A 19,424-nucleotide genomic window follows, 5' to 3' on the forward strand; every position below is an offset into this window, starting at 1 on the left:
ATTTGTGGTGATGAACATCTTTTCATGTGTCTATTGGCCATATTTATATCTTCTTTTGAGAAATGTCTGTTCATGTCCTTTGCCCATTTTTTGATCGGGTTGTTTGTTTTTTTGTTGTTAAGCCGTGTGAGTTCTTTGTATATTATGGAGATTAACCCTTTGTTGGATAAGTGGCTTGTAAATATTTTTTCCCAATTAGTGAGCTGTTTTTTTGTTTCAATCCTGTTTTCCCTTGCCTTGAAGAAGCTCTTTAGTCTGATGAAGTCCCATTTGTTTATTCTTTCTATTGTTTCCCTCAACTGAGGAGTTATAGTGTCCGAAAAGATTCTTTTGAAACTGATGTCAAAGAGTGTACTGCCTATATTCTCTTCCAAAAGACTTATTGTCTCAGGCCTAATCTTTAGGTCTTTGATCCATTTTGAGTTTATTTTGGTGTGTGGTGAAAAAGAATGGTCAATTTTCAATCTTTTGCATGTGGCTGTCCAGTTTTCCCAGCACCATTTGTTGAAGAGACTTTCTTTTCTCCATTGTAGGCCCTCTGCTCCTTTGTCGAAGATTAGCTGTCCATAGATGTGTGGTTTTATCTCTGGGCTTTCAATTCTGTTCCATTGATCTGTGGACCTGTTTTTGTACCAGTACCATGCTGTTTTGATCACTGTAGCTTTGTAGTATGTTTTGAAATCGGGGATTGTGATTCCACCGGCTTTGTTCTTCTTGCTCAGGATTGCTTTAGCAATTCGCGGTCTTTTGTTGCCCCATATGAATTTTAGGATTCTTTGTTCAATTTCTGTGAAGGATGTTCTTGGGATTCTGATTGGGATAGCATTGAATCTGTAGATTGCTTTAGGTAGTATGGACATTTTAACTATGTTTATTCTTCCAATCCATGTGCATGGAATGTCTTTCCATCGCTTTATGTCGTCGTCAATTTCTTTCAAGAAAGTCTTGTAGTTTTCATTGTATAGATCCTTCACTTCCTTGGTTAAGTTTATCCCAAGGTATTTTATTCTTTTCGTTGCGATTGTGAATGGGATTGAGTTCTTGAGTTCTTTTTCTGTTAGTTCATTGTTAGTGTATAGAAATGCTACTGATTTATGTATGTTGATTTTATATCCTGCTACTTTGCTGTAGTTGTTGATTATTTCTAATAGTTTTTCTATGGATTCTTTGGGGTTTTCTATATATAAGATCATGTCGTCTGCAAACAGTGAGAGTTTTACTTCTTCATTACCTATTTGGATTCCTTTTATTTCTTTTTCCTGCCGAATTGCTCTGGCCAACACCTCCAGTACTATGTTGTATAGGAGTGGTGAAAGTGGGCACCCTTGTCTTGTTCCTGTCCTCAGAGGGATGGCTTTCAGTTTTTGTCTGTTGAGTATGATGTTGGCTGTGAGTCTGTCATATATGGTCTTTATTATGTTGAGGTACTTTCCTTCTGTACCCATTTTATTGAGGGTTTTTATCATAAATGGGTGTTGGATCTTGTCGAATGCTTTCTCTGCATCTATTGTATTCGGTTTGCCAGAATTTTGTTGAGGATTTTTGTATCTATGTTCATCAGTGATATCAGCCTGTAGTTCTCCTTCTTTGTGTTGTCCTTGTCAGGTTTGGGGATCAGAGTGATGTTGGCTTCATAGAATGTGTTAGGGAGTACTCCATCTTCCTCAATTTTCTGGAATAGTTTGAGAAGAATAGGTATTAAGTCTTCTTTGAATGTTTGGTAGAATTCTCTAGAGAAGCCGTCTGGTCCTGGACTCTTATTTTTGGGGAGGTTTTTGATTACCGTTTCTATTTCCTTACTTGTGATTGGCCTATTTGGATTCTCCATTTCTTCCTGATTCAGTTTGGGAAGGTTATAGGAGTCTAGGAAGTTGTCCATTTCTTCCAGGTTGTTCAATTTGTTGGCATATAGTTTTTCATAGTATTCTCTTATGATCCCTTGTATTTCATTGGTATCTGTTGTGATTTCTCCTCTCTCATTCCTTATTTTGTTTATTTGAGATTTCTCTCTTCTTTTCTTCGTGAGTCTGGCTAAAGGTTTGTCGATTTTGTTAATTTTTTCAAAGAACCAACTCTTTGTTTCATTGATCCTTTCTACTGTCTTTTTTGTTTCAATATCGTTTATTTCTGCTCTTATTTTTATTATTTCCCTCCTTCTACTGACTCTGGGCTTTGTTTGTTCTTCTTTTTCTAGTTCTGTTAGGTGTTGTTTGAGGTTGCTTATGTGAGCTTTTTCTTGTTTAGTGAGGTGAGCCTGAATTGCAATGAATTTCCCTCTTAGGACTGCTTTTGCTGCATCCCAAATGATTTGGTATGTCGTGTTCTCATTTTCATTTGTCTCCAGATAATATTTGATTTCTTCTTTAATTTCTTCAGTGCTCCATTGTTTGTTCAGAAGCGTGTTGTTTAGGCTCCACATTTTTGCACCTTTCTCTGCTTTTTTCTTGTAGTTGATTTCTAGTTTCATAGCATTATGATCAGAAAAGATGCTTGATATTATTTCAACTCTCTTGTATTTATTGATGTTTGCTTTGTTTCCCAAAATATGGTCAATCCTTGAGAATGTTCCATGTGCACTTGAGAAGAATGTGTAACCTGCTGTTTTTGGATGAAGTGTTCTATATATATCTATTAAGTCCATCTGGTCTAATTTTTCATTTCATTCTATTATTTCCTTGTTGGTTTTCTGTCTGGATGTTCTGTCCATTGGTGTTAATGGTGTGTTGAGGTCCCCTATTATTATTGTATCGTTGTTGATGTCTTCTTTTAGTTCTATTAAGAGTTGCTTAATAAATTTTGGTGCTCCTGTGTTGGGTGCGTATATATTTATAAGTGTTATGTCTTCTTGGTGGAGAGTCCCTTTTATCATTATATACTGTCCCTCTTTGTCTTTCTTTATCTGTTTTGCTTTGAAGTCTACCTTGTCTGATATTAGTATAGCGACACCTGCTTTCTTTTGTTCATTATTAGCTTGGAGTATTGTTCTCCATCCCTTCACTCTGAGTCTGTGTTTGTCTTTGGGGCTGAAGTGTGTTTCCTGGAGGCAGCATATTGTTGGGTCTTGTTCTTTGATCCATCCTGCCACTCTGTGTCTTTTGATTGGGGAGTTCAATCCATTTACATTTAGAGTGATTATTGAGATGTGGGGGCCTACCACTACCATTTTATGTCTTGTTTTCCGGTTTTCTTCAATTTCCTTTGTTTCTTGTCCCATGGTTTAATCTGTTCTGATGAAGAGCTGCTACTCTCTGTTGTTGTCCTTCTACTTATCTCCTCTGCTCTTGGTTTTGTAGCCCCTTTCCTTTTTTTGATTTTTCAGGAATGAGGGTTTTCCTGAGGATTTCCTGAAGAGGAGGTTTTGTGGCAATGAACTCCCTTAATTTTTGTTTATCTGGGAAAGTTTTTATTTCTCCATCATATTTGAAGGATATTTTCACTGGGTAGAGAATTCTCGGCTGTAGGTTTTTGTCCTTCAGATTTTTGAATATATCATTCCACTCTCTTCTAGCCTGTAAAGTTTCTGCTGAGAAATCTGCTGATAGCCTAATGGGGGTTCCTTTGTAGGTTAGTTTCTTTTGCCTGGCTGTCCTTAGTATTTTCTCCTTGTCGTTGACTTTTGCTAACTTCACTACTATATGCCGTGGGGTTGGTCTTCTTGCATTGATAAAGTTTGGAGATCTATTGGCTTCTGTCACCTGAAGATCCATCTCTCTCACCAGATTTGGGAAGTTCTCAGCCATTATTTCTTTGAATAGGCTTTCTGCCCCTTTCTCCTTCTCTTCTCCCTCTGGTATACCTATAATCCTTACGTTGAATCTCCTAATTGTGTCTGATAGTTCTCGGAGAGTTTCTTCATTTCTTTTTAGTCTTAGTTCTCTCTCCTTCTCTGCCTGCAGCATTTCTATATTCCCATCTTCCAAATTGCTAATTCTTTCCTCCATATTATCGGCCCTACTGTTCAGTGCATCTAGATTTTTCTTAATCTCCTCTATTGTGTTCTTCATTTCCAGTATTTCTGTTTGGTTCTTCTTTATCGTATCAAACTCTTTTGTGACATAGCTCCTGAACTCGTTGAGTTGTCTATCTGAATTCTCTCTTAACTCATTGAGTATTTTAATGATGGCTGTTTTGAAGCCATCGTCATTTAGGTTATATATTTCATTTTCTTTGGGATTGTTTTCTGTGTATTTGTTATTTTCCTTCTGTTCTGGAGATTTAATGTATGTTTTCATATTGCTTGATGTTGTAGATTTGTGCCTCTGCATAGAGATAGAGTTTAGTTGCTCCTTCCACTTGTTTCTGCTGGTGTGGTGGGGGAGCAGCTGTTTATACTGCACCAACCAGGAACCCTATCCGCAGTTGCTAACTGGGCCTGGGCCCCTCCTCGTAGTCACAGTGGTCCTTTGGATTCCCTCTTCTGCCGTGGGGGCCGTCACGGGGTGGCTTCAGGCTGCTGGTGCCTACTGTTGCAGCCCACCTAGACGTGCTCCCTCCTTGGGGTCTGCAATGGTGTTATGGGCTTTTCCAGCGGCCAGGGGTAGGATCACTTATATTTGCCACTCCATCACTGTCGGCACCCACAAAATCTCACTTGTCCACTATGGGTCGCAGCAGAGCTATTGGCATTCTTCTACAGTCTGTGGTTAGCTCACCTAGCTATGCTACTTTTGTCCCGGGGTCTTCCAGCCTTGTGGCTGCCAGATGGGTGCTCTCTACTAGTGCTGTACAGAGGCTTTCGCTGAGGCTGCTGTGAGCCTGTAGGGTTTCCCCCTAGGCTACGGAGCCAGGTCTCTGGAACTCCACCCAGCCCCAGTCCTGTTCCCCAGGAACTCGGGGAACCCTTTGCCCTGTCTGGGGGATAGCCGGAGATCCTGATTTCAGTGGTAGCTGGTCAGCTGCTGCCCTGCCTGATATTCTCCTCTCCGGGACCCTCCCGGTGTTGTAGATGCACGCATGGCCCCTCTGCTAATGGCAGAGAGTTTTGTCTGCTGCCTGGGCGGAACTCTGGAGCTTCCCCCCCTCCGTCCCCCCCCCCCCCCCGGGCCCTGGAGCCGGCCTCTGGAGCTCCACCCAGCCCCAGTCCTCTCCGAGATCTCTGGCAATCCCTTGCCCTGCCGGGTGGGCAACGGCAGCTCGGGGGTCGCCTCGCCCTCTGGGATTCTCTCCGGGACTTTCCCGGAGTTGTGAATGCTGGGAGTGGCCCCTCCGCTAATGGCAGACAGAGAGTTTTGTCTGCTGCCCGGGCGGAACGAGAATTTTTTTTAAAAGGAGCTGAAAGGGATCTTAGAGTTCGTCTACCAACACCTTGCTGCAAAGATGCTGAGAGGTTGAGTGATTTAGATGGGCAGGGGTGAGGGGCTGTTAATGAGGGATCTGGGATGAGGAACTGTGTGGCCTGACTCAGTCCCTCCATGTGTCCACAACACCAGGAAAATACTAGCAAGGATTCTTGGAAATGTAAAAATCCTGGATCCTTCGAAGGAAATTAATGGTCAGCTGTGTTTTTGGAAGCTGGTTATTTACTTTATAGCATTTAAAGTCATTCACTCTTTCTCCTTCCTGCCTGGATGGTGTTGCCTTGTCAATTTTCCTCTTACTAAAATAGAGGAAGAGGAAAGATGAGTTGAAACTTAAGTCAAAGCATTATAATTATTGAGCCAGAAGGATTAAAAATTTGTGAATGGAAAGTTGAAACAAGGCTAAAATGGCGTTTGGGAATATCTCTGAAAGTATTAACTCATGGTGTAATAAGTCACATGAAATGTTCCAACTGGAAATGGGAAAATTCTCAACTAGACTAATCCAAGACAGAGGACACCTATAAAATGTTGTTGAGAAAGTTTAATGAAAGTCTGTAGGATGTAAGAGTGATGTGTAAGAGTGAAATACTGCAAAACATTTTTTCTTTTAAGTCAATCTGTGAACAGAGGTTTGCTATTCATTCAGTGTGAATGAAGGGAGTGGTACGCAAAAGTGTTGTGCCAGTATCTTTTGAAGCATCCTATAACTACAGCAAAGTTGTGAAAATGTCCTTTTTCTAGGGAAATCAGCCAAGGTGGGAATACGTAATCCATGAAAATCGATAAATGCTACAAATCAGGACTTTCTCCCCTCCCCCAGAGAGCTGGTTATTAAATATCTCCCAAAACATCACTGCCTTTGCCCTTATATTCTAGAATGCCAAGGAATGGCTCTGTGTTGTTTACTGTTCTCTGATCTCTCTCTGCAGTGAAGTGGCCTTAGCCACCCATAGCCCTAACCACAGAATGTGTGTACATATCATTTCCAGTCTCCCTTCACCCTGGAGCTGGGGCGTTACACCAAGGTTCTATGCTCTGGGTACTTAAGGATCATGCTCTGGTTTGGGATAACCTGATTCTACCTTTAAGACTGCTAGAGCCAAAAACCCTCTGATTCTCACCAATGCTGGGCCTCCAGTTGCTCATTTTAAAGCTTAACTACTAGCCTTGATTTTTCTCTTCAGTTTTGAATAATCTGGAGAAGGTCAACTCTCCAGGTCCCTCCAGAATTTATTTAAGCCTGAGGTTTGTCCTGAGCTTTCTTCTCTGGAGCAATGAGGACACTGTAAGGACTAGTGACTCTCAAACTTTAAAGTGCACGCCCTGGTGATCTTGTTAAAATGCAGATTCTGATTCAGTAGGTTTTGGGAAGGGCTGTAAGTGCCACATTTCTAACAAGGTCCCAGTGATGCTGTGGCTGTTGGTAGAGGATCATACCTGGAATAAGAAGGGTATAGAACACGTCTGAATGTTACATCATTACTTCAAAAGACAGCAAGGAAAAAGGAAAAATGGAAGGAAGGAGGAAGAATTGAAGAGGAAAATGATGGAGAAGAATTAAAGTCCATTAGACAATCAAGTACAGAGGAAAAGAAACACTGGCCTGATTTTATCAAGGTATTCTCAGTCAGGGAAGCACCTTTATGCATAAAATTACAAGTAGGAGCCCAGTGGCACACTAGCTTCTTCCAAGATCAGATGAGATGGGGCGTGGTCAGGGTCGAATGGCTGTGGACCACACCAGCTTCTTTTCTCACTTCCCTGGTGGAGAAGGGATCTTGTGAGTTAGTGGGCCAGGGTGAAGAAGAAAAGAACAACCTTACTTGCCATCACCCAAGCTCTGGAGTTAGTTTTCCCTCTTCTGTCTGTTCTGAGAAAATTTCCCTTCCAGGAATGGTAAGTAAACCAGAGAGCAGAGATGTCTCCCTGTAGAACTCAGAGCATTGGTATGTCAGGGCGGGGTGGGTACCACACAGCTGAGGGGTTTGGATTTCACATTGAGACCTTCCTGGTTTTAGTTCAAACCCCAAGATTTTTTAGGAAGGGGGAAGTCTGAGAAATCAGTTCTGATCCCACCACTGAATTCAGAGTTTACTAGCATTCTTCGATGAATAGAAAACTTATGTGCTGACTTTCATTCCCAAACATATTCCCACTGACTAATCGTTCCGCTAACAGCTGACATTTTTGAGTGCTTGCTAAGGATTAGGTAAATGAGGGAAGCTGATGGCTGTGTTGGTGTTTCTATTTTATCAGTCAATTATTGGCTTAAAGCAAAGATTGGAAAACCATGGCCCATGGACCCAATCCAGCCCATTGCCTGTCTTTATCTGACACATGCGCTAAGAATGGATTTTACATCTTTAAGTGGTTGAAATATTGAAAAAAAGAACATTAATTAGTGATTCGTGAAAATTATAGACAGTTCAAGTTTTCAGTGTCCATAAATAAAGTTTTATTGGAACACAGGCATTTTCATTTGTTTGCATACTATCTGCGGCTGCTTTTGTGCCGCGGCGGCAGAGTTGAGTGATTGAGACAGAGACCATATGGCCTGCAAAGCTGAATATATTTATTATCTAGCCTTTTTAGGGAAAATGTTTGCTGATCTCTGACTTAAAATGATAAAGTAATTCCCACAAGGGTATTAAATAACTTTGTGGAACCCTAATGGCCTGAAGGAGTTTGTACTGCTTCCAGAAGGGCAAAAAAAAGTCCTAGAGAGCGGCTGCCACATAGGGGGAATGTATCTCATTAACTAACAGGACTCCCAGGCCTGTAAAGCATTTTGTTAACTGGTTTCATTCAGCTGCTAAAACCCTGCCATGCTTCACTGGAGCACCCCTTCGACAGGAGGGTTACGGAGCGGGGACAAAACCTCACTGTGTTGGGCTGTTGTTTTGCATCCTGAGACGTAGTGCAAGGAGCATTGTAGCTTCTGGAAAAAGAGGAGAGAGCGCCAGATTGTAAGAAATGGGAGCATTCTGAGTGTCATCTTGAATTCAAAGACCTAATTTTAAAACCCCATATTGTTCTGCTTCTTCATGTCCCTTTGTCAGACACTTTAACCCAAACATTGTATTTCTAGAACAGTCCTCTCCTTTATACACACATTGTGTCGCTCAGATGTGAAGGGGCCTCTGAAGTTTCTATCTCTGGAATCCGCTGGGGCAGGTTGCCTCAGTAACAGTACCAAGTGTATTTAGAAAGCTCACAGACCTGTCTGTGAACAGTTGCGTGATACAGAAAACTACTATTACTAAAGGCAAATTGTACCAGAACATTGTCATAAAAAACACACAACACATTTGCATAATCAAGATTTTTGCAATCTGTGAGCGAACGCTTGCAATAACACCAGCAATGAATAACGGAGTTGCTTCAAAATGCAGAGAGCAAGGATATTTTAGGCATCCCGTAAAGGGACTTGATATGACAGATTCTTGCAGAGAACAACCAGAAATAAATAAATAAGCCCACAAACAGGGGGACAATTGTTTGCCAAACCTTGGCATTCAGCCAACAATCTTGATGTTGGCTCATTCAACACAAACTGGGTAAATACAGAGAGAAAAACGCCAATCTGGGTAATAGCTCAGAGAATGGCAGCTTAACAGTAAATTTAGCTGTAATAATCTCATAGGATTATAAGACTCGCATTTACATCTGCCCTTAAGAACCAGTTCTGAACCGCGTTTAGATGTTATATGGGTCTGATTCTGGGCTGAGAGCTTAATAAGGATGTGTGAAAGGAGAAACAATATTTGCTGAATGGCAGTTGGAAAAGAAAGCTTGCTTTTTAGAAAGCTGTAACAACTCTTAAGGTTACACATGGCAATTTTCACACACTGATATTCTCACAATTAAAGAAAAGTAATATTTAAATGATTTTCACTGCTTCCAATTTTGGCAGTACGTGGGCACCGAGCACTGAGAGTTTTTGAATTAGTGGTGTGATTTTTCCGTGTTGGCCTTGAACATATTGTTTGACGCTCCAGGGGAGTTTGGCTGCTGGCAGAACTGAAAGGCTAGGGGAAGAACAAAGCTCTCTAAGAGACTTGAGCTTTTTTCTCCACTGGAATGTGGTGGAAAGAATGCTGGGCCAGCTGGCTCGATTTTGATCCCAGTCCTGCTCTGGGCTAGTGGACCAGCCTCTAGGAAGTTATTTAACCTCTGGAGGCTGGTCCCTCGCTCTTCTCATGAAGGGGTTGGACTGGGAGATGCTGGATATTTAATAGCCCCTGGAACACTGGTTCTAAAAGTGAGGTACTGTAACATCCATTTCAGAATAACCTCTGCTGCTTGTCGCAAATGCAGCTTCTCGGCAACGTGAACAAACTTATCAGATCAGTATCTCCGAGATTGGTGCCCCAGAATCGGTATTTTCAAGAATGATCTAAAGTTATTCAAATGCACGGGAATGCTAGCCACATTGCAGAGAGCAGAGAAGAACCTGGGCTTTGGAGGGAGACTGATCTGGTTTCACCTTTGACTCTGGGAAATTATTTCACCTTCTTAGGTCTCAATTTACTCATCTATAAAATACAAGATAGTGGAGGCCAGCCTGGTGGCATAGTGGTTAAGTTCACATGATCCGCTTTGGCAGCCCAGGGTTTGCAGGTTCGGATCTTAGGTGTGGACCTTGTACCACTCGTCAAGCTGTGCTGTGGCGGCATCTCACAAAAGATAGAGAAAGATGGGCACAGATGTTAGCTCAGGGCCAATCTCCTCCAGAAAAAAAAAAAAAAAGAGAGAGAGAGAGCAATAGTACCTAGTCCTAGAGGTATTGGGAGGATTAAATGTGAAAAAAAGGCATGGAAGTGCTTCACTCACTCACAGTAATTACGCAACACGTGGGACCTAAGGTGATTTAAACTATATTTTGACATTTAGGGTCCGCCTATTTTTTATTGTAAAGTAGATAAAATTCTAAATTCTGATTGAAAGTCCACAACTTTATCAAGTTAACATCACTGCAAGTGAAGAAAATAATTTTTTCGAATAACCTGGCTTTCGAACGAATGTAGTTTTTGCTGTTGTTTTTATAACCGCAAGCTTGATTGCATCTCATTTTTCTACCATAGTTCAGCCCCCTCTAGTCTGACGGATCAGATCCCAAAGCTCTAGGAAAACACACAAAGAGCGCAAGTATTGTGTGTCATAAACCCCCGACAGGACTCGAGCTCTGCCCCTCTCACAGTGGAGGATGCCAACATTCTTCCTTCTGGAAAAACCCCCTTCTGAGCACAGCTCGGGGTCACATAAGCCCCAGAATTCCATGCTTCGCCCTCCTTGCCTCTGTCTTCCTTTTTGTCAGGCTCTCCCATTATAGCAGCTACAGAGAGCTGCCTGTTCTCTGTTCTCTTTCAGAACTCGCTGCGGTGAGGGCCTGATAGTAATTACTCGGAGGGAAATTACAGCTCTTCTCCCTGAGAAAGTCTGTTGAATCTACCGGGAGAACCATCATGGCGGGTGGCCACCGATTTGTCTCTCCATGAAGACTGCAAAACTCAGGTACAAGTATTGTTGTTGGGGGTTGGGAATGGGGAAGAAAGAGAGGGAGGGACAGAGAGACAGAGACAGAGAGAAGTTGAGAGAGAGAGAGACAGAGACAGAGACAGAGACAGAAGGGTGGATATTAAGGTTGTTTTTAAAGGGAGAAGATTAGGACAACTTTCCCAAACAGATAAGAGCGCGTGAGTATGCTCTGGACCAGCATCCATGGGAATGAGGAACTCAGTTCTTCACCTCCCCTGAATGGGCTTCATCCACACACCGGGTGGCACCAGCGTCATTACTCGCAGAAATTGCTCAGTTCCATTTAATTTCCCAAATTTGGATCGGGCATCTACTAAGAGTCAGGTGCTCTGTTTGGCACATAGTTGGCCCATGATAACTTCTGCTTCAGACCCACCTTTCAGCTATATGTCGATGGGTACAATTCTCCTAGTGACAATCATTGTAAAAGTAGAAAAATCAGGCAGACACTGTGGACCTAGAATGCGAAAATATCATTTATTCTTAGAAAAAAAAGTCTGTGTTAGGAATGCTGGCTCAGAAGGGGAGCATGCCAATGCAAAACTCTAGCTCAGTTTTGTAAATGGTCCCAAGTGTCTGCTGGTTGTTCTTTTTGTGGTTAGGTACCTTGCCACCATGCTTTCAGGTACTAATATTAAGTAACTATGTGGGTCAAAAAAGGTTGTGCTGTTCCACTCTCTATGGAGTGTACACCAGCCTGTGTGGGATGTTTTGTAGGATCTGTGATTGAGGCCTTGTCCTTCCAGTGGCTCTTACTAATTCTTTCTTGGGGAAGTGTCTCAGACCCAACCATCCTCATTTCTCTCATGAATCCTTCATCGCCTTCCTAGATTGCTACTCAGGCATCCTAGCTGAACCCATACCTGCGGACTCCTATAGTATCACCAACTGCCTGCTATATTATATTTTAACTTTATGGCCAAACATCATTTGTTACTTCCATGTAATCAAGTCAATTTTCCTATGATCTGCACACACTTCTTTAGCCTGCCATTTGTTCTACGTGCTTGCTTACTTATTTATTCAACAAATATTTATCGAGGTCCTACTGTGCACCAGGCACTGTTCCAGGTGCTGAGGATACAGGAGACACCAAACAAAGTCCCTGCCTTCATGGAGCTTATACTCCAGAGGGGCAAAGGAATAAACAAATAAGTAGACATGTACCATGGGAGGTGGCGAAAAGTGCTGTGCAGAAAAATAAAATAAAAATAAAGCTCAGAAAGGAATAGAAAGCAACTGGAGGAGTGGTGCACTTTTAGATTAGGGAGTCAGGAGAAGTAGAAAGGAAACGACCCTTACGGATGTAGGTGGATGGAGTGTTCTAAGCCAAGGGAACAGTAAGCAAAAATGCCCTGTGGCAGAAGCATGCTTGGAATGTGGGAGAGAAAGCACAGAGGCCAGTGCGGCTGCACAGGAGTTAGGAGAATGTAGGGACGAGGTCAGCATCATGGCTCTTAGGCCTGGATGAGACCCCAAGAGAAGTAGTAGCATTTAGTCTTATTCTTGAGGAGGTCATGCATTATTATTCTCACCGTATGCAGTATGGAGCATCAGAAAGGAGATAATTTATCAAGCTATGGGCCCAGGATATGGTTGCACCCAACGCTCCTAAGTCCACCTCACCTGTGTGGATCCTGCTATTTCTTATTCCCCTAGTAGAGTTTCTCTAGCACTCGGCAGAGGATAATACTGTATTTCATGACAAAATTCCTCCATTTTTTCCCCTAATGTATTTTACTTTACAAACAGGTGGTGTTAGCAGGGATGGGGACCGCGGGATATTGCTCAGACAGTGATGTACTCCGGCAAGCACTGTTGTGGGGAACATTCTTCTTCCCGACAGGTTTTATAGCTAACAGCATCCTCAGCCCCTTTCAGCGCAGTATCTGCAGACTTAAAAGGAGTATTCGAAGAACTATCCATTGTGGGCAGGCCTCAAATTTTCCTGCTGAGTTTATTCTTGTTCCCTTCTAGGTTAATCCCAACTGACTATTAATTAGACCGACTATTTACCAGCGAAGTGCTAAAAGGGCAACAGTGATAGGTATTTGCCGTGACATTAGCCATGATGGTCACCTCACAGGGAGAATCTTACTTCCAAAGGACAGTACACAATGTAGCGAAAGTGTACTTTCAATTGTTCAGAGAAAATGCGATATCGCTTCAGACTACTAGAAGAAAATATTCAGCTTACTATCCTCTTACACTTTTAGCTTAGGTTGAATTAAATTCAGCAACAATTTAAAAATTCTTTTATTTCCCATTCTGTTAGGGAAAAAAAGCAAAGGATGTTTCAAAGTTGCCACAAGAAAAAAAAGAGACATCTCACCTGTCCTCTTTCCTCAATCTGTTGTATAAAAAGAATAGAGGGTGGGACATAAAAATTGTCTCAATTGTATCATTATCATATATCTAGACAGCTTCAAGAAATTCACTAGAATGATGCCTCCCACCTTCTTCCCTTTTCCCTGATGGAACATGGTCCAGAGAAACTTCTGCTTCCAGTCAAGATGGAGTAACAGGGACCAGATTTACCCTCCCACTGGAAACTATTAAAAACAACCAAACTATATGAAACAGTGGTTTTCAAGACACTGGACATCAGGCAATGAAGGGCAGTGATCCCTGAGAGATGGAAGGCAAATAGATTGAGCTATGAATGCCTCCCGCTAACTGCCTTGAGAACGTTTCCAGATGATGGTGCAGGAAGGGAGAGCCCCAGAAGAGCCCAGTGGACTCCTTTAACTGAGGAGAAGATGCTGAGAGTCCAGGGAGGAAAAAGATGGCTAGAGTTTTCAGGACAAAGTACCTGAGAGGAGACAGGGAGGGGACTCTGGAGATTACAGAGGGTCACCTTAGATACTCCACAGAGGACCGATCAACACGAGCATATGAGAGAACCACCTGAGGCTGGCGAAGGAACCACCCAAAAGGATTAGAAGGAATGGTGCTCAGGGCTCTGACAGTGCCTCTTCTTACCAGCAAGACGAGAAAACCTCAGGAGGCACAGGTTAGAGTACTCAGAAGGTACTAAGTACTCGTTGTTAGTAATGGGGAAAAATTAGCCCTTCACTAAGCATCACTATGGTCCCACCCAGCAAATCAGAAAAAGCAATACCTGGCACACTGTCCAAGTAATGGAACTGCACCCCCCAACAAAGTTCAGGAATATTTATAGGAACACAGCACTATCCAGGATCCAACAAGGTAAAATCGATGATGTCAGACACTGAATAAAAACTTAGCAGGCATGCAAAGAAACAGGAAAATATGACCCACAGTTAGGAGAAAAATAAGTCAACCCCAACTGACCCAGAAGTAAAACAGATGTTAGAATTAGCAGACAAGACGATTAAAACTGATTACGACTGTATTCCAGGTGTTCAGAGAGCCAGAGGAAAGATTTAGCATGTTAAGTAGAGACACGAAAGATATTTAAAAGACCCAACTGAACTTTTGGAGATGAAAACTGCAATGTCTGAGGTTTTTAAAAATACACCGAATGGCGTTAATGGTGGTCTTTGTCCATTCAGGCTGCTGTAACAAAGTACCATTGACTGGGTGGCTGATACACCAGAAGTTTATTTCTCCCAGTTCTGGAGGCTAGAAGTCCCAGATCAGGCTGCCAGCATGGTTGGGCTCTGCTGAGAGCCCTCTTCCAGTTTCAGACATCTCAGTGTATTCTCACATGGTAGAAAGAGGGTGAGAGAGTTCTCTGGGGTCCCTTTCATAAGGACAGTAATCCCATTCATGATGGCTCCATCCTCATGACCTGATCACCTCCCAAGACTACACTTCCCAATGCCATCACATTGGAGGTTAGAATTTCAAAATATGAATTTTAGGGGCACACAAACATTCAGTCCATTGTAATGACTGATTAGACCTTGCAGAAGTAAGACTGGTGAGCTTGAAGACATAGCACCAGAAACTATCCCAAGTGAAACAAGCTGAGAAAAAAGAGTAAAACTAAGAATGAACAGAGTATCAGTGAGCTGAGGGACAACTTCCTATAGCATAAAGTACCTGTAATTGGAGCTCCCTAATGAGAGGAGAGAAAGAGGCAGAGGAGAGACAGGAAAAATATTTGAAAAAATAATATCTGAAAAAATTCCAAATGTGATGAAACCTATAAACCCACAGATCCAAGTTGCTCAAGGAACCTGTGCACAAGCAACATAAAGCAAACTACAGCAAAGTATGTTATAATCAATTGCTCAAACCAGTGATGAAGAGAAAATCTTAAAAGCAGACAGAAAGAATACTTGCTATGTGCAGAGAAACTTTAAAGTACTGAGCATTTAAAAAATTCTGAAAGAAAAATGTGGCAACCTATAATTTTATACTCTGTGAATACGCCTTTCAAAAACAAAGGCACAATGAAGGGGCTGGCCCTGTGGTGCAGCAGTTAAGTTCACATGTTCCCCTTCAGTAGCCCGAGGTTCGCTGGTTCAGATCCCAGGTGTGGACCTACTCACTGCTTGGCAAGCCATGCTGTGGCAGGTATCGCACATAAAATAGAGGAAGATGAGCACAGATGTTAGGTCAGGGCCAGTCTTCCTCAGCAAAAAGAGGAGGATTGGCAGCAGATGTTAGCTCAGGGCTAATCTTCCTTAAATAAAAGAGAGAGAGAGAAAAAAAAAAAGAGGCAAAATGAAGACTTTCTTGGATATACAAAAGCTGAGCAAATTCATCACCAGCAGACACATATATGGAAATGATAAAGAAAGTCCTGCAGGCAGAAAGAAAATGATACCAGAGAGAAATATGGATCCACACAAAGGAATGAAGAGCACTGGAAATGGTACCTACATGCATAAAGAGATGAGAGTTGTTCTGACTATTTAAATCTCTTTAAAAGATCATTGATTGTCCAAACCAAATAGCAAGGCAGTGTGGGGTTTCTGATATATGTGGAAGTGCAATGTCTGACTACAACAATAGCACAAAGGCCAGGAGGGGAGAAATGGAAATATGCTGGAAGTATAATTAAAAACAAAACAAGAGCATGATCTCTGGATAAGCCACCAAATATTTAGAAACTAAAAAGCATTCTTTTAAATAATCCATGAGTCAAAGAAGCAGTAAATAACTGAAAGAAAGACTCTTGATATCTAGTTTCTTTTCCCAGTTCTCTGGGAAATGAAAACACCAGGGAATATCATGATAGTATTCTGGGGGAGTAATTAGTAATAGTAATTACTAGTAATAGTAACTGGGGAGTGTACTAGTTTTCTACAGTTGTGTAACAAATTTCCACAAATTTAGTGGCTTAAAACAACACACATTTGTTACCTTGCAGTTTCCATGGTTTAGGAGTCCAGGTGTGGCTGAGCTGGGTCTTTCATTCAGTATCTCACAAAATGCAATCAAGGTGTTGGCTGGGGTCTCATCTGGGACTCAGGATCCTCTTCCAAGCTCATGTGGTTATTGGCAGAATTCATTTCCTTGCAGCTGTGGGACTCATTGCAGCTTGCCTCTTCAAGACTAGGAGGAGAGACTCTCTTGCTTCTTCTATCTCTGACCTCTAGATCTTCTTTTAAGGGGCTCACTTCATTTGGCCAGGTGCCCCCCAGGACATTCTCACCTCTGATTATCTCAAAATCAACTAATATGGAACCTTGATTATATCTGCAAATGCCTTCACCTTTGCCATAACCTAACCATGTAACCTAACCATGACTGTGACACGTCATCATAATCACAGAGCCCACCCACATTCAAGGAGAAGAGACTATCCAGGCAATATCCATACACCAGGGTCCTGGGATGTGAGGGGCCGTGTTAGAATTCTGCCTGCCCATGGAGACAGAAAGGAATAAGCATAGGAAAAGGATATTATTCGTCAATTATTTGTACTCATAATCTCTTCTAAGTGACTAAACATTGTTCCTGGATGCAAGAAACTAGGTTTGATTGATTTCATGTTATTTTCTTCCTCAAGACCCTTCATAAGGTTTTAAATAACCTTCAAAATAATTATAGTAATAATAACAGCTACTGTTTCTTGAATGCTCAGTATGTGCCTGGCACTTTGCACAGTATTTTACATATAATATCATATTAGATTTTTACAAATGCATGAAGTAGATATTACTACACCCATCTTGAAGATGAAGAGAAGATTCTGAAGCTTAGAAATCTTAAGTAACTTGCCTAAAGTAACACAGCTAGTAAGTAAAGGCGTCAAGATTCAGACCCAGACCTTTCTGATTCGAAATCCAGGGCCACAGAGAAAAAATGAGAATGCAGATAGCAGGAAAAACAGTGTTTCCACTGCTAATTGTGCTTTGTGAACAGTTTGTCCATCCTTATTGAGTTGTTTCTATTAAGGATAAATGAAGCCAGCATTTGGGAAATGCTCTCTCTATTGGAAGGAACATATAGCAAAGACTAATATATATATTTCAACTATGTCGAAGCTTTTTCTATCAATTAGAAACATCGTTCCCTATATCTCCCTTTCCTCTACTGTGTCTCGAAGGCTAGAACAAGGCTGCAGAATTGTGAGTAGTTGATTTGTGTCTCATGGGTAAGTTTCTGATTTGAAGAGTGAAAACGCATTTGGAAACAAGAAAATGCGTACAGGTGACACTTGCTTAGAATGCAGTTATTGTATGCAGTTATTACTAATATGTAGCTTCATATGTTTGATTGTTGGCAGTGCTTCTATTTCATACATTTGAACATTTTTTGCTGCCTGAACACCTAAATCCCACAAAAAAAGCTAGCTGCTATCAGACTGAATATTGCACAGGTGTTCTCTAAAATGAGCGTCCCCAAACAGTTGTTCTTTGAGACCAAGTGGCTTCCTTCCTCTGCTGGTTGCCTCCCTGGACAGCACCTAAGAGGGGACAAAAACATCTTCTGTGGGGATGGCAGTCAAAGGGATGGAGCCGTAGCCCTTAAGGAAAAGATGCAGGTGGGGTCGACACAGAAGTTTTCTTCAAGAAAATGCTCTCATGTCTTTTGTCTCTGGTTTCACTTAGAGAGAAGGGAATACCACGATCTTCAGGGAAAATTCTCGTCTCTCTGCTTAAATAACATCTTCAAGCGTACAGGGCCAAGTAATTAACATCACCACCAGGGGGCAATAATACTTCAGAGAAGCTGGAATAGTAATAAGCTTGCCATTATTGTGTCCAAATCATCTACAGGAATAACCTTAGGTGAATGGATTTTGTGCTACTAATAGCCTACTGTACAATTAAGTACTAATACACTAATTACATTTCTGCTTTAAAGTAACAGTAATAATCAGCTTATGCAGCTGGTACACTTGGGCATGCTTTGTGGGAAAAACTTTTCTTCCTCTCTGCTATCTTCCCCTTCAGAAGGAAATCAGCCTTAAAGGGGGTGGGCAAACACAGGAGCAGGCAAAAGGGAAGCTTCCAGATAAGGAAAATGAGGCTCAGAGACATGAAGAGTGAATCTCCCAATGTTATTCTCCTAGAAACAAGATTGGAGCCCAGAGATCCTGAGTCCCCTGTACTAGGAACTAGACAAGACTATGCAGCCTTCTCAGCGAGGAAAGGGCATAATCTGCTATGTGTGCTCTCTGCATTTAACATGGGCTTATTGAGTTCCCAGTATGGACAAGGCACCGTGCTAGGCCTGGGATGTACTGGGGGAATAATAATAATAACAACAACAGCAATAATCATACAGACGTGGTCCTTGCCCCCAGGAACTCAGGGTCTGGTGGGAATACAGACAATGAGTTAAGGATCAGACAGACATCTGATCGCAAACCATATTAGATGATATAAAGGACAGTACGAGTTAACGTGAGCTTATATAATGGTGTGTGGGTGGGGGTCAGAAATTGACACTTAACCTGATGCTTGAGAGAAGAGATAAACAAAAACACTTGGAGAAGACTATTCCAGGCTGACCCACAGGTATACTGGATTCTAGAGACACAGGTTGGTGCCATTTAATGCATAGTACTCTCTAGGCCATGTCAAGAGTTTGGGATTTCATGGTAAGCACAAGAATAAGTTTTGAAGGTTTTTGTAGAGGGTTGACATAGATCCAATTATATTTTTGTCAGATCAGTCTGGCTTCTATTTGGAGATAAAATGGAAAGGGAACAAGAGTTGAAGCAGGGAGAATGATTAGGCGGCTATTGTAGTTATCAGGTGATAAACAATAAATGCTTAGTCGTGAAGATGGAGATACGTAATCAGATTCCAGATGCATTTTAAGTGAAACTAGGTAAGATCCATTGTTGTCTTGGATGTTAGAGTTAAGGGAAAAGGAGGTATCAGATGACTCCTCAGATATTTGGCACATGACAGGGTGGATGGGTGACATTTACTGAATTGGGGAAGGCAGGAAGAGGAACAGAAGATCAAGGGTTCAGTCTTAGACATGATCATTTCGGAAGTCAGGGAACCATCCAAATGGGGATATAAGGTTGGAGCTCAGGAGCCAGATGTGGCCTAGAGATTCAATTTTAGGGGTCATCAGCATAAGCCCCTACGAATAGATGAGATTGGCTGGGAAAACAGGGTAGAAAGAGAAGAGGGCCAAGAACCAATCCCAGGAAAAGGCAGCTGAGAAGAGAGGATCTTTCAAGCA

The 19,424-nt window shown here is 41.9% G+C and overlaps 1 long non-coding RNA gene across 1 annotated transcript in view; it reads left to right on the forward strand.

Annotated features, from left to right (window-relative positions):
* LOC123286995 (uncharacterized) overlaps positions 1–19,424 on the forward strand; it is a 30,219-nt gene that overhangs the window by 1,419 nt on the left and 9,376 nt on the right. Inside the window, exon 2 of the long non-coding RNA XR_011505181.1 lies at positions 10,671–10,814. This is a non-coding gene — a long non-coding RNA (uncharacterized lncRNA). The remainder of the gene's footprint in view (positions 1–10,670; positions 10,815–19,424) is intronic.

Source organism: Equus asinus, chromosome 8 (assembly GCF_041296235.1).
Source record: "Equus asinus isolate D_3611 breed Donkey chromosome 8, EquAss-T2T_v2, whole genome shotgun sequence".
NCBI classification, from domain to species: Eukaryota; Metazoa; Chordata; class Mammalia; order Perissodactyla; family Equidae; genus Equus; species Equus asinus.